Below are 14,043 nucleotides of genomic sequence, written 5' to 3'. Positions count from 1 at the left end.
CACCACACGAATAAGCTTACTAATTTGCTCAACATTTCATGATCTCAGAGCACAATGCCAATCAGCATTCATGTCTACCTGGTTTAACAGAATTCACATAACACTACGGGCATCACTCCTGTGTGGGCAGCTACATGCTGCCAACCCTCTTCCCCAGGTGACTTTAGGTACAAGGCATTTGACAGAAAGGAACACTAAGGGCGCCCTCTCTGCAACACACAACACCCCAAATCCCATCTCCTGCACTTCACCCATAGGTACAAATTACCTTTTTAGGGACTCCATGTTTATCTTGGCTTACAGAGCTAAACAAATCTATAATGCAGGAAATGTGAACCCTTCCAGAAGACATTTCAACATTGCTTCTTCCTAATAAGTCCAATATCATTTTTGGAATCTCATTTTCGACATGTGATCAAATCTGTAAATTTAATGTAGCACCTATCGGAAGCATACTTCTTTAAAAAAAAGAAAACACAGGTAATATCCCACAGCGACTTGACAAGAGGCCAGAGATGCAACAGGGAGAGAGCAACAGAGAGGGAGAACCAAGAAACGAAAACTGGGGAAACTGGCAACAAGCCTAAACCAGTACTGGGAATAGAGGGCTAAAAAGCCAATGAGGTAGTAGGGGAAAGGTACGGTGGCGCCAACAGTTAACCCAGTTCTAAACATTTATTTGTGGCTTGTCTACGAAAATATGATAGAAAATACTCTTAAAATATTAGCTGTAAAGAAAGCAGAACCGATATGCAGCATAGTACAATCGTTCTTTCTGTCACCACAAATATCAAGAGTTTTCTTTCCGAATCTTAGAACATTCTTCTTGCAGCTTTTTGCTTTTTTAAACAGAACACTTAGCCAACAAGAAGTTGGGTTTTACTGTCCCATTCAAAATTGAAATTCTACATTGTATCCCTAAATGATATACCAATGCCCATGTTAAGAACAGGGCCTGATGAAAGATACTCTGGATACCAATATGGTCCAGTAGCACGGATTAAAAAAGGGATACCTAAACAATTATTAATTCAACAAACAAAGGTGCACACAAAGAGCACAAGAACATAAACAGGCCTCAGATACATCATCTGTGAAACACCAAATAGAGAAGTTAGTTTACAGCTACCTGTGCTTCTTACATCCAGAAATAGAATACCAAGTTTAGTACATAGACCGGGAAGCACAGCAGAGCTAATAATTGATTCAAGTAAACCTGCCGAGCACAGTCAAGCTAATTTTGTGAGCAACGCCTGCTGAATGCACGCCAACCTGCTGCCTTTCAAATTCGCCCAATGATGAAAATGCACTGCAGTGCTCTAATTAATTTTTTTTAAACTCGAGGTAAGCATTTTTTCGTTACTTGTGTACACCAGCAAAGCAAGAGATAATCCCGTGTTCAATTTAAACATTTCAAGCGCAGTCTCAAGAGAAGAACTGCCAAAGATGACAAACAGCCAGGAGAAACCGTACACAAAAAACATACTCCTTGATCTCTTGATCTCTCTCGATCCCTCTCTCTCGATCTCTCTCTCTCTCGATCCCTCTCTCTCGATCTCTCTCTCTCACACTCCCCACCCCCTCCAAAGTTCATGCAGCTTCTCTCTTGCTCATCGGTTATTCAGTTGCACAAGCATGTAGTGAAGAAACTGGATCTTACAAATAGCCACAAGGCTTCAAAATGATCCCAGGTACTTGCAAACATATTTTTCTTATAAAACTAGGCCATGAAAACGACTAATGCATGTACTTATTGGGAGCACACCATGTCAGCAGATGTGCAACATGTCTCCCTCAGGATTTTGCAAGTTGCACAACTCTTTTTACCTAAAGCAAGGGAATCATACCATTTTGAAAGAAAATCAACAAAATAACTACTACTCAGAGGATTCAACCCATGTTTTCCCTCCCTTTAAGACTCAAAACCATATCTGTCTCAAAGAAAGGAAAAGAGTTTTACTAGTTAACAGCAGTTGCATACCAAGGGTATCCAACAGAACCAGAACCTTAGAATCAGAGAATGTTAAAACACAAGGTATAAAAGCGCCAGGTTATTTAACAATATTGTTTTGCACGGTACAGCTACCAAATTGCCCTTCACAATAAAGCTACACAGAATGAGTCATTAATTTATCCAGGGAAGATCATCTTCTAACACCATATTCAGCAGGAGTGAAATAATTTACTGCTCTCTCTTTCAGTTAAACTTGCCTCCTCTTTAGTTCCCACTGCTGGCTAGAAAATACCTCCTCACTCTCCCACGTGGGGCCAGTTAATAGTTCCCCTGCATCCCCATCCTTTGGGATAGGAGAGATTGAATGCATTGGACCAGAGAAACAATCACAAATTTTGGTGTGCTTTATTCTCTAAATCTTTCCCTTACCCATTGCATCCAAATCTGGATGCAGTGCCCTAAAACCATGTGCAGTCCTAGATGAAAATGGGAGTTAGAAGGCTGCCCCACAGTAATAAGCAAGGAGTCTGTGTGGGGAATACAGTGTGCCAGTGGCAAGAGGCAGCTTCACGAGACACAAAGTCACATGAAAGAGCAGAGTTTTTAAGCATAGCTAAGATGCTGGGGACAGCAGGAGCTTGCAAATGTGGCTGTAGGAGGCAGCAGAGCAGTAGACAGAACCTTATAAGGCTGTAGTTCAGCATGCAGCAGCAAGGGAGCTAGCTGGGTTGCATCAATGTCACAGAAGGAAATAGGGCTGTCGACAGGACCAAGCAAGTCAATGCAGACAAAACCCGCCAGTGTGCAGGTTTTCCCAAAGCATGCCACATCTGCAATATTTAGATGGAAACAGAAAGCCGAGATGGTTACTGTAGTATACGTAGTCTGTCAAAAAGGCAAAGAAAAACTTAAGATGCAAAAATAAAGCCATTTTCACATGGATATCTGCAGTCTTTCGCTCCCCCATTAGCTGATCCTTAACCTGGGGGTGAACATCCAAAAAACAATTAGGAGAAACTGACATGAATACCAGTTCCTCATATAAGAAAAAAAAAGCTTAAGTAGTACTTTTCAGAGCTAAAAAAACACAGTAACACCCAAAAAAGCCCTACCTTTGTCATAGTACATGCAATTCACATACCATTCAAATTAATATTCAGCTGGAAGGAAGTATATATTTTCTTCCGAAAGAGCCACATATCTCTGGCAAAACAAGTTAAGCCACAAGTAAGGTGCTTGGCATCAATCAGTATTTCAATTATTTGAACAGTTGAAGAAATCTTTAAAAAACTGGTAACTCAATAAAAGCACTGAAGAAAACAGACTAGGACAACTACTATTAGAAAATAAAATTACAATTCCACAGCAGGGGAAATAATCTCTCAAGAGAAAGAAAGCAATAGTAGAAAGATGATCCAGCATACTTCGATATTCACAGGACAACGTTCCTGAATAAAATAAACTATCCGAGTTAAAATTAAAAGAAATTATTATTTTTGCTAGTTCTGATATTAGATTTGGCATGAATGAATGTAGGTGGGCAAATAACTTTAGACTGTTGCTAGAGGTTCAGGTATCACTACCATCTACCTTGGCTTAGGAATGAAATTGTATTTTATCCCTCTCAAAGCCCCGACTGATGTACGGGATAAAGCAAAAGATGGTGTTTTATAAAATGCTCAACAGTACATTCCATCAGAGGCCTCCAAGCTTGAAAAAAACAAACAGATTTTTTTTTTCAAACAAGACTCTCGGTTTTACTGGCTATTCGTTATGAGATGAACCTACTCGATACAATGAGATGTTCATGCTCTTTTAAAATATTGTATGATCATAATGTGTTGGTTTATTGTGAACAAATTAGAAAAATGTAAATGACAGGTTTAAGTTCAGCGTAATGACAAGGTCACAGCCTTCCAGTACATAAAGAACATGTTGGACAAGATAGAAAGAGGCTGAAGATTGTTCACTTGATAAAGGAAACACATTGATATTTAACAGAAGATCCGTCTGATATTGGTATATGGTATTCAAGGGCTCTTGTGTACACTCATAACCACAGATGGGGATAAAAATGGAGGGACTGGTGGAAGTTTAGGCGGTCGACAATGGTATAGGAGGAAAAAATGTAAAATAGAATTTTCTAGAATGGGATTGTGCACATCATCAGTTAAGTAGCAATAGAGAATAAGATCCTCACTACATCCTTGTCCTCCTTCTAGGCATGCTTTAACACAAAAAGCAGACAGTTGCCAAAACGGTGCACATAACCAGCAGTAGGACAAACCACCCCCACCTCCCCCCCAACATTCAATAGCACATCAATGGCCCCCTGCTGGGATATGGGACTGAATATGTGATCTCTGATACATTTCCAGTAGCCGCAATAAGATGAATTGTTTTGGGTTGTAAAGAGTTCCCAATGGAGCAGACCCATTCAGAAAATTATTGTTTTGGGGTGGTAGACATTCTCAACGTAGAAACGTCTGCAAAAGCAGAGCTCTGGCTCTGCAGGACTCTTGAGCCTCCTAAAATATGGAGTAAACAGGTGATATAAATTTGATTGGCATTGTACGTAGCTTTGTAGATTTTGAATGGTAAATGTGCTGTGATGGGGAGCCAGTGGAGGTTCGTCAGAACTGGGGTTAATGTGGCTGATTCACTGGGTATGTCAGCCTGGCAAGAGCACAACGGTTTATAGAGGGGCAATCGAGTTTTTTAAAAGTTTTTTTACACGTCCTCCCGAAACCGCATTCTTCAATCTTGAGATTACCAGTGTATGGATGGCTGTTTTAAGATGACCAAGAGATCAAGTGTGAAATCCTCTTGAGGCTCTGCAAGTTAAAGTTGGCAGCTGCTGAAATGTTATTTTGTGTCGACACAGTGGGAAAACAAGAAACGTTCCTTCTTCAAGTAGTTGGGCTGCAAAAAAAAGTTGTGTGGTCCAGCCATATCAATTGTTAAGGATTTCAGATAACGTTGAGTTTTTACTCAAACTGGTAGCACACCCCTCCATGCACCATTATTATCTGTGTTCTTTTTGTTTCTTGGTATTATCGCATTGAGTGTGCACTTTTTCTTCCCCATACACTCATTTGCTGCTTGGAAAGAGGGTTAACCTGCGGAATCAGTTGAAAGACCCAATTAATAAAGATTTTTCCCCTTTCCGGAAACTTCCCCCATGCACATTTTGCAAGATTTTTCTGGGTGAACTCTACAGGACAAAAACTCTCAAGATGTGTTGTAATTCAAGCAACTCATGAGGCTGAATCAGGTGCAAATACGAATTTCTTCTTGATTTGTAATTACCAGGCCACTCACAAAGTAAAGGTAAAGAATAATCAACCAGACATTATTCAGTACTTGGCTACCAGCTTTCAAAATATTCGTTTAGAAATCTTTAAAGCATGTGAAGTGGCAATTATACTGGACACTCATCACCGGTACTGGAGAACCTTATGTGAAATTATTTTCTCAAACATCCAGCCTTGTCACATTCATGAGGGAGAGCTCAGTCTCTGGGGGGGGGGGGATGAATATTTAAGTTCAATAAATAGTTTTTTTCGCATTAAGTGTGTTTACATGTCACCCTGGTTGCCTTTTATCTGTGTAAGCTCCTTGTATTGTGTGCTCGTGTCCCTGGTTGTACCCTCATGGACATGTATCTCCTCTGTGTTCTCGTGCCCCCTCACACCATCCCACCCCACCCCACTGTCACCTCGCGCTCATTCGTCATGAAGTGTCCTTGTGTCAGGCTTCTTTGTGTTGAAAACTCCTCGGCATTCCAGGTTGAGTAGAACAGTGAAAAGCAGAGCTATTGTCAGAGGGCTGCAATAAAGATTTATCCCTTCACTTTTCCCCATGGGTAGGCTCTTCCTTCAACAATTTGGCGGCAATTCCACCCCACAACCCATCTGCTCTCAACATAAACTGATAACTACTCTTGACATCCAGCTGCCAGTTATCCCTGAACCAAGGCGATTCACTTTGGAAAATGTGAATTGTTTTATCTCTATTTTCTAAACTTTATCAGCAGCGCAGCCACTTTTTTCATTCCTCATCATTTTCAACATTTCTTGATGCTTCTTTGAATTGGTACCACAGCACAGTCACCCTGACCCAGCTAGACAACAGCTTTCTACATCAACATCACAGCGCCACCGATGGTCAAACAAAAAAAGCAAACATTCCTGCATGTTAAACAGTCTCGGGCTAGACATCAACTTTCTATATCAACCACATCACAACGCCACGGAAATTCAAACAGCACACCGGGCACATTTCTGCACTTAAACTGACATTTAGTACTTTCAAGAAAACTATTCTGCTCAATGTTTCTGCTCTGCTGGGGTTTATACTGTGCAGTACGATAGTGCAATCCACCTCCCCTTTGTTAGATTCCCGGGCAGAACCCTTTACGGAATGGGACTCATGGTTCAAGCTGTATACAAATTATATCATGGATGGCAAACAAAGTGACACTGAATGAAAGAAAGCATTATTATTAAATCTGTGAGATAAAGTGACTCAAATGAGTCACTTTATAGCAGCTTTAGGAGTGCTACCTTCCAAATGTGACTTGATGGTACATTAGATCTCTACATCAGATATCAAATTAGGGTTCATTGTTATGGTTCAAAGCTTCCTTTGCTTTCCCACTCCTCCCTGCCTTTTTAAAAATATTTTTTGGCTTCCTGCAGCCTCATTCTCAAGCATCTCCGCTGATGCCTCGCACCCAACCACACCCAGTTGCTTCCTGCTACCCAAACCCCCCAAACACCCCAACATACACACCTCTCCATTAGTCCCGAACCCTTGGTGATTCATACAATTATTTTTTTCTTATTATATTTTAGTCTAGAGAGTGTTGCAGCTGCTATTTGTGGCCAGCCAGCTCTGCAGTATAAAAACTGCTTTTGACCAACGTAAATAACATTTGCCAATGCTTTTTTTACCCAAAGCCATTTGGTCACACTACCACCAGGTAGTGCATGAACAGTGGGATAGATTAACATATAAAGAACTTGACAGACGTGCTTGGAAGAAAGTCCTTTTCAAGTTGAAATACATAGCTTCTTTCATTTTTGCCAGTGGGTTAGTGCCAAAGCGATCACTGTTGAAGCTGTTCGAAGCAGCCCTCCTTCCGATTCGAAGGGAAAGCTCTTACCTTTTGCAGGGCAATGCCCTGCAAAAGGTAAGACATAAACAACTCTGAAGCTTTTATACAAGCAAATTTGTCAGAAATTGTGCTGAAGAAATAAACAACTCTGAAGCTTTTATACAAGGCGCACGATTTATTATGGAAAAAAACAAGAATCAATTAACTTCAAATAAATCATTGGTGCTCCTAGTTTAAAACCTTTCTTTTATTGGCAAGTATGGCAGCATAAGCGCAGACATCAGCGCATATGGTTTGGGGGTCGTTTTCAAAAATCGGGTAACCAAGAACGAAACATTACATTTACTTCAATAATTAATGGAACTGAGACAATAGGTCTCCGCAGGACAACTTACACTTTGTTATGCTTTAAGATTGTTTCAGAAGGCCTAGGAAGACATTTTTAGCTCCTACGCTAAGGTCTCTTACATTTACACAAGTTCGCCCTGGCCTTGTTTACCTGCAGATGCTCCCCAAAGAATGAGTATTATGTCATGTCATGTTTTTACGTGCTGCATGAATGTCTAGGCGGTCTAAGACCTGATTAATTTCAGGATGCTTATGAATGTACTGTTTTAATTCCGCTTTTTATTGTAAACCTGGATTCTAAACAGTGTTTTGCATGATGGCAACATGTTGTTAAGGGTGGGGGTAGATTATGTTTACTGTATTCTTTTACAGTTGTTGCTGTCAACAGAATAAAGATTTTTTGATGATTATGATAATGGGAGAGAGAAGAAAAGCTGTCAGAGTAGGAGCTGCTTGCTTGCGTGTGGACAATCAATCCTTTTAGACACTACTTAGCAGCAGTAAATTGCAAATTTATCACAAGACACTTGCTCACATGTTAGCCCCTGGATTTTGGGTTTACTACCACTGCTCACACTACATTTCAATGTTTCTAATTACTGGAGTATGTGGAATTTTATATATTGGCCACATATTAGGGAAGCCCATTTTCTTTGCTTACAGACAAACTTGTCCCTTCCCAACTGTAGTGGTTAAGGAAACAGCTTAATGTAGATGACAGTATTTTGACAGTAAGAAAGGAGGAGGTTGCTAAGAGCATGGGGAACAAACAGTTTATTTCTAAAAGCAGATGAGACATTACGGACAAAGCTAATATCCCAAATGTATAAGAGAGAGTGAATCATATTCTTACTGCAGGTTATTGGTATAAGTATAAACCAAATACAGCTAGGCTTTAAAAGTGGTGAAAATAAACACATGAAGAGTTATCACATAGGACTGGAAACATGCAAAGAATTGCTAAATCCAACATGCAACCTGATAATAAGGATCCAATGGGACAAGATTGTGAGGAAGACACTTTGGATTTTCTTTTCTTTATATTTTTGGTATCTACTGTGGAAGGGATCCTAGGCATTGCACGAGTTCGGATGATATGCATGTGGACAAGAGTATAGAAGCTCAAGCAAGTGTATTTGGCATAGTTAATGGGATCCAGATCGATAGGTGTCAGTTGAAAATGTAAACAGTTAGAAACTTATTTAAGTCTCGTTTAACACATATTTTTCTTCATTATTTTGTTTCTTCCCCTTAGGTCTGTGCAATTTTCTTCCTTTAAAAGAAAATGAATAGGTCCTATTCTCCCAGTCTCTTGTTTTCTTCTCTCCCTTCACTTCACATTCCGTCCTATGTTCTTTATCTTCAAGTGTCGGTGCTGTTATCTGAAGGGAATGCTGGATCTTGGGAAGCTGTGCTTTTGGAACCTGAATCCAAAGTCTTACTATTGTCAGTTGGGGCGGTTTATCATTTGGTGCTTATTTTATCATGTCTTACTTTTCTCACTTTGAAAACAAAATACACACAAGGTCTACATTGGTTTCCTATGCTCCATTTACTTCAACTCCATTAAAGCAAGATAACAATGCTACCTAGAAAAATGGTTAAAACAAATGAAAAATGATTATGGAATGTAGACTGGTACATTTCAATTAAGCATTAAATGTGAACACTTAACTGCAAAGCCGTGCTCTTTCCAAAATGCCCAAAACAATATGATATAACTTGACTCAGTCATAGCATGTCTTTGGTTCTTAGTGTGTGCCCGGGTTTGCAGGTGCCTAGTATGTGGACATATTTATGAGTACCTGAACCTCAATCAAGTGCAAACGGTGCTGCATTTTTATTTAAAAGCCTGGGAGGAGCAAAGGGTACAATGCAGTGTGTTATGTCCGATGTGCAGCCTGGACTACTCGGATTATAATAGATTAAGTCAGCGGGGAAGACAACATTGGCACGAGACCTGCGGGTTGGGCTTGGAGGATAAAACCAATCATCAAATTACCCAGTATCTGTGCCTAGTGACTGCATTCCGTAATGCCGCGGACCCAGTGTCAGATAGATGGATCTTTTTAATGCATGAATACTGAAAATATTTTTTTTCCCCAAAGCAGTCACGTCCATAGATTTTACTGCAAGCAAGAATGACTAGAAAATGTAAAGGTATTTTAGGGAAAAGGGTCTGCAAAATGCCTAAAAATCTTTAAACCTCACTTAATTAACCATATTCTTGGTCATTCAGACACAGCTGTCTCCAACACATATAAACTGTGCATAAGGCAGTCGTGCAAACAAGCAAGAAATGTTTGGTATTTAAATGGGGCAAGAGAGAAGATAACAGGTGTTATGTGGCCTGATCACCTCTCTGGTGGTGACATGAACAAAAGCAAGGTTCTTGCTGCCTTCCATGTAGCAAAAACATTGTTTCATTGCCCCAGAGCACCAGAAACCACAGGAAGGCAGCCAAGCTACACTCCCAAACCACACTGCCTTCCTCAACGCAAAGTTACAGTAATTCCTTGCAACCAGAGACTAGGGGAGAAGAACAAGTTACTTACCTTCGGTAACGCTTTTTCTGGTGGATACACTGACTACCTGTGGATTCCTCACCTTATGAATTCGATCCTTGCACCAGCATCCGACGGAAAGTCTTCTTCCTAGCTGTCTACGTCGACGAGGACGTCATAATGGCACGGCTCCGCGTGACTCCGTCTGACGTCAACGTGCCAATAAGAGGTCCTCGTCGGCGTACTAGCGTCAGTTTCACCTAATTTTTTCGTGCCCTTAAAGCAAATAGGAGTAAACCGACCATGAAAATTGATAAATAATATAGAAAGATATACGCACACAAAAACCTTGACCATTTAAATTATCCATTCTTATTGAGAGTTGAGATACATGAATATACGAAAATATATAAAGAAATATCACTATATACAAATAAATATATATGCACATTCATATACATACAAATATATATATATATATATATAAATATAAGAATAAATATTAATCTAAATACTGCAAGATAAGAGTGTAACCAGGCAGGCAACGGGGAGGCGGGAGGGACCGTGAGGAATCCACAGGTAGTCAGTGTATCCACCAGAAAAAGCGTTACCGAAGGTAAGTAACTTGTTCTTCTGATGGATACAACTACCTGTGGATTCCTCACCTTATGAATAGAGTCCCAAGCAGTACCGCACTCGGTGGTGGGTGCCCGCCTGATTACACCAAGAACTCTTGCAATACCGAGCGAGCACAGTGACCGTCCCTCCTCATCTCAGAGTTTAAACAGTAATGTTTTACGAAAGTATGGAGGGACGCCCAAGTTGCCTCTTTACATATATCTATCAATGGAACTCCCCTCGCCAAAGCCGAGGATGTGGATTTAGCCCTAGTAGAGTGGGCCCTAATACCTTCAGGACGGACCTTTTTTCCAAAGAGTAACAGATCTTGATACACAAGATGACCCACCTGGAGAGTGTCCTTTTCTGTACAGCTCTGCCCTATGGCTGACCAGCATATCCAACAAACAGTTGCTCATCCAAACGAAAGTCTTAAGTTCTTTCGAGATAAAAACTCAGGGCCCTCTTAGGGTCCAACCTATGGATTCTCTCTTCTTCTTTAGACGGGTGGGGAGGAGGGTAAAAAGCAGGAAGAGTGATACTCAGCCCTATATGAAAAGGGGTGACAACTTTCGGCAGAAAAGCAGCCCTGGTTTTTAGAACCACTTTATCAGGGAAAAACATAGTGAAAGGGGGCTTAACGGAAAGTGCCTGAAGCTCTCCAATCCTCCTGGCAGAAGTAATTGCGATCAAGAAAACAGTCTTGAAGGCAAAATATCTCAATGGACATGAATGCATGGGCTCGAAAGGCGAACCCATTAAGAATGGTAAAACAAGATTTAAGTCCCACTGAGGCATGTGAAAAGGAGTAGGAGGAAAGCTATTCACCAAACCCTTAAGGAACCTATGTACAATGGGAGACTTGAATAAAGACGGCTGATCCAGAAGGCAAAGAAACGCCGACAGAGCTGCCAAATAACCCTTAACTGTAGCTATAGCACAGCCTTTCTTCGCCAAACTGAGGACAAACAAAAGTACATTTGAAAGATGGGCCTTTAAAGGATCTTTTTGGTTCTCTCCACACCACAGCACAAATTTTGCCCAACTTACGGCATAAATAGATTTAGTGGAGTGTCGCCTGGACGATAGAATAACATCCACTACATCCGGTGGGAGAGAAAAAGAACTCAGGTTGCCCCGTTCAATCTCCAGGCATGAAGGTGCAGGCTCTGGAGGTGGGGGTGTAAAACCTGCCCCTGCGGTTCAGAGAGGAGATCTGCCCTGAGCGGGAGACGGAGCGGAGGGCACTGAGAGAGTTGAAGTCGGTCTGTATACCATACCCTTCTCGGCCAGTCCGGTGCCACCAATATGATTTGGGCCCGGTCCTGACGAACCTTCCTCAAAACCCGAGGAATCAAGGGTATGGGGGGGAAACGCGTAAAGCAACTGGCCGCTCCAGGACATCTGAAACGCGTCCAACGCCCCTTGCATCGGAAACTGGAGGCTCCCGAATAACGGGCAAGGCGCGTTCTCCCGAGTGGCAAATAAATCCACCTGAGGAGTACCCCACATCTCGAAGATGTGGAGGACTAGATCCGGATGGAGACGCCACTCGTGATCTAATGAGAAGTGACGGCTGAGAACGTCCGCACGTACATTCAACACTCCGGCCAAATGATTTGCCATCAAGCAAATCTGATGGTCCTGAGCCCAGGACCAGAGTCGTAGGGCTTCTTGGCAAAGCAGATACGACCCCACTCCTCCCTGCTTGTTTATATACCACATCGCGGTAGTGTTGTCCGTCAGGATCTGAACTGACTGACCGCAAAGGGAAGGGAGGAAGGCCTTGAGCGCCAAACGTACCGCCCGCAAGTCCAACAGATTGATATGCAACATCTGTTCTGCTGGAGACCAACGACCCTTGATCTCCAGGTCCCCCAGATGAGCTCCCCACCCTAGAGTGGAAGCATCCGAAATCACTGTGGCCACTGGAGGAGGCAGTGAAAACGGTTTTCCTTGGGAAAGGTTGCCGTCCTCTGCCCACCAAAGAAGATCCGCTACAGCGTCCTTGGAGATCTTTATTGAATCCCTGAGATCCCCCTTGTGCTGGAACCACTGTCTGCGGAGGCACCACTGAAGAGCCCTCATATGCCAGCGAGCATGAGTGACCAACAGAATGCAAGAAGCAAACAGACCTAGCAGGCATAAGACCTTGAGACTGGAACTGCCGCTCCACTTTGAAACAAAGGAATCAGCGCCTGAATGTCCCGTACCCGCTGAGGCGGGGGGTAGACCCGAAACTTTGTCGTGTCCAGTACTGCCCCTATAAACAGGAGGCGTTGAGAGGGCTCCAGGTGAGATTTGGGTACGTTCACCGAAAAGCCCAGATCGAACAACAACTGCGTTGTCATTCGCAGATGAGACAACACAATCTCTGGAGACTTGGCTTTGATCAACCAATTGTCCAGGTAGGGAAAAACCACTACCTCCCTCTTTCTGAGATGTGCTGCAACAACTGCCATCACCTTTGTGAAGACCCGGGGTGCTGAAGTAAGACCAAACGGAAGGACCGCAAACTGGTAATGTTGCGATCCGACCACAAAACGGAGATACCTCCTGTGCGACTTGATTATGGGAACATGAAAGTACGCGTTCTGCAAGTTGACAGACACCATCCAGTCTCCTTCGTTCAACGCCAATAGCACCTGCGCTAGGGTCAGCATTTTGAATTTTTCCTGCTTGAGGAACAAATTCAAAATCCTCAAGTCTAGGATCAGCCTTAGACGACCGTCCACTTTGGGAATCAGGAAATTTCTTGAATAACAACCCTGACCCCTTTCCTGCAATGGTACCAACTCTATAGCGCCCTTTGCCAACATGGTTACAACCTCCTGTTGCAACAACAGAAGATGGTCTTCTGAACAAAAGGAGGGACGGGGAGGGAAGGGAGGAGGACACTCCTGAAAGGGGAGAGCATAGCCCTTTTCCACAAATCCTAGCACCCACGAGTCTGTTGTAATTGACCTCCATTGCTGTAGAAAAAGACTCAATCTTCCCCCTATAGGAGAAGTATGACTGATAAAGTGGGGAAAACTAGGGCTGCTTCTGCTGTTGTCCACCAGAGGAGGATGAAGAAGAGAGCTGCTGGGCTGGACCTCTAGCCCTACCCCTACCTCGCCCTCTGAAGGCACGATAGGGCGGGTTGGCAGGTTGTTGGGCATAAGATTGAGACCTACGAAAGGCAGAACCTCTAGCAAACCCTCGAAACCTACGAAAAGGTCTGTACAATATAGCAGAAGGGGTCTGCAAACCCAGGGACTTAGCTGTAGCCCGACAGTCCTTAAACCGTTCAAGGGCAGAGTCTGCCTTGTCCCCAAACAGCTTTTCCCCATCAAATTTAAGGTCCATTAAAGTGGATTGTACATCTGACGAAAAACCCGAAGATCTTAGCCAGGCATGCCTTCTCGTAGCCACTGATGTTCCCATGGCCCTGGCAATAGAATCCGTGGTATTCAAGCCAGATTGAATAATCTGCTGTGCAGCAGTTTGCGCTTCCAAGA

The 14,043-nt window shown here is 42.6% G+C and overlaps 1 protein-coding gene across 1 annotated transcript in view; it reads right to left on the bottom strand.

Annotated features, from left to right (window-relative positions):
* USP53 (ubiquitin specific peptidase 53) overlaps positions 1 to 14,043 on the bottom strand; it is a 255,961-nt gene that overhangs the window by 173,015 nt on the left and 68,903 nt on the right. The gene's annotated exons all lie outside the window — the stretch shown is intronic.

This window comes from Pleurodeles waltl, chromosome 1_1, assembly GCF_031143425.1.
Source record: "Pleurodeles waltl isolate 20211129_DDA chromosome 1_1, aPleWal1.hap1.20221129, whole genome shotgun sequence".
NCBI classification, from domain to species: domain Eukaryota; kingdom Metazoa; phylum Chordata; class Amphibia; order Caudata; family Salamandridae; genus Pleurodeles; species Pleurodeles waltl.
This window is presented reverse-complemented; position numbering and strand designations above follow the sequence as displayed.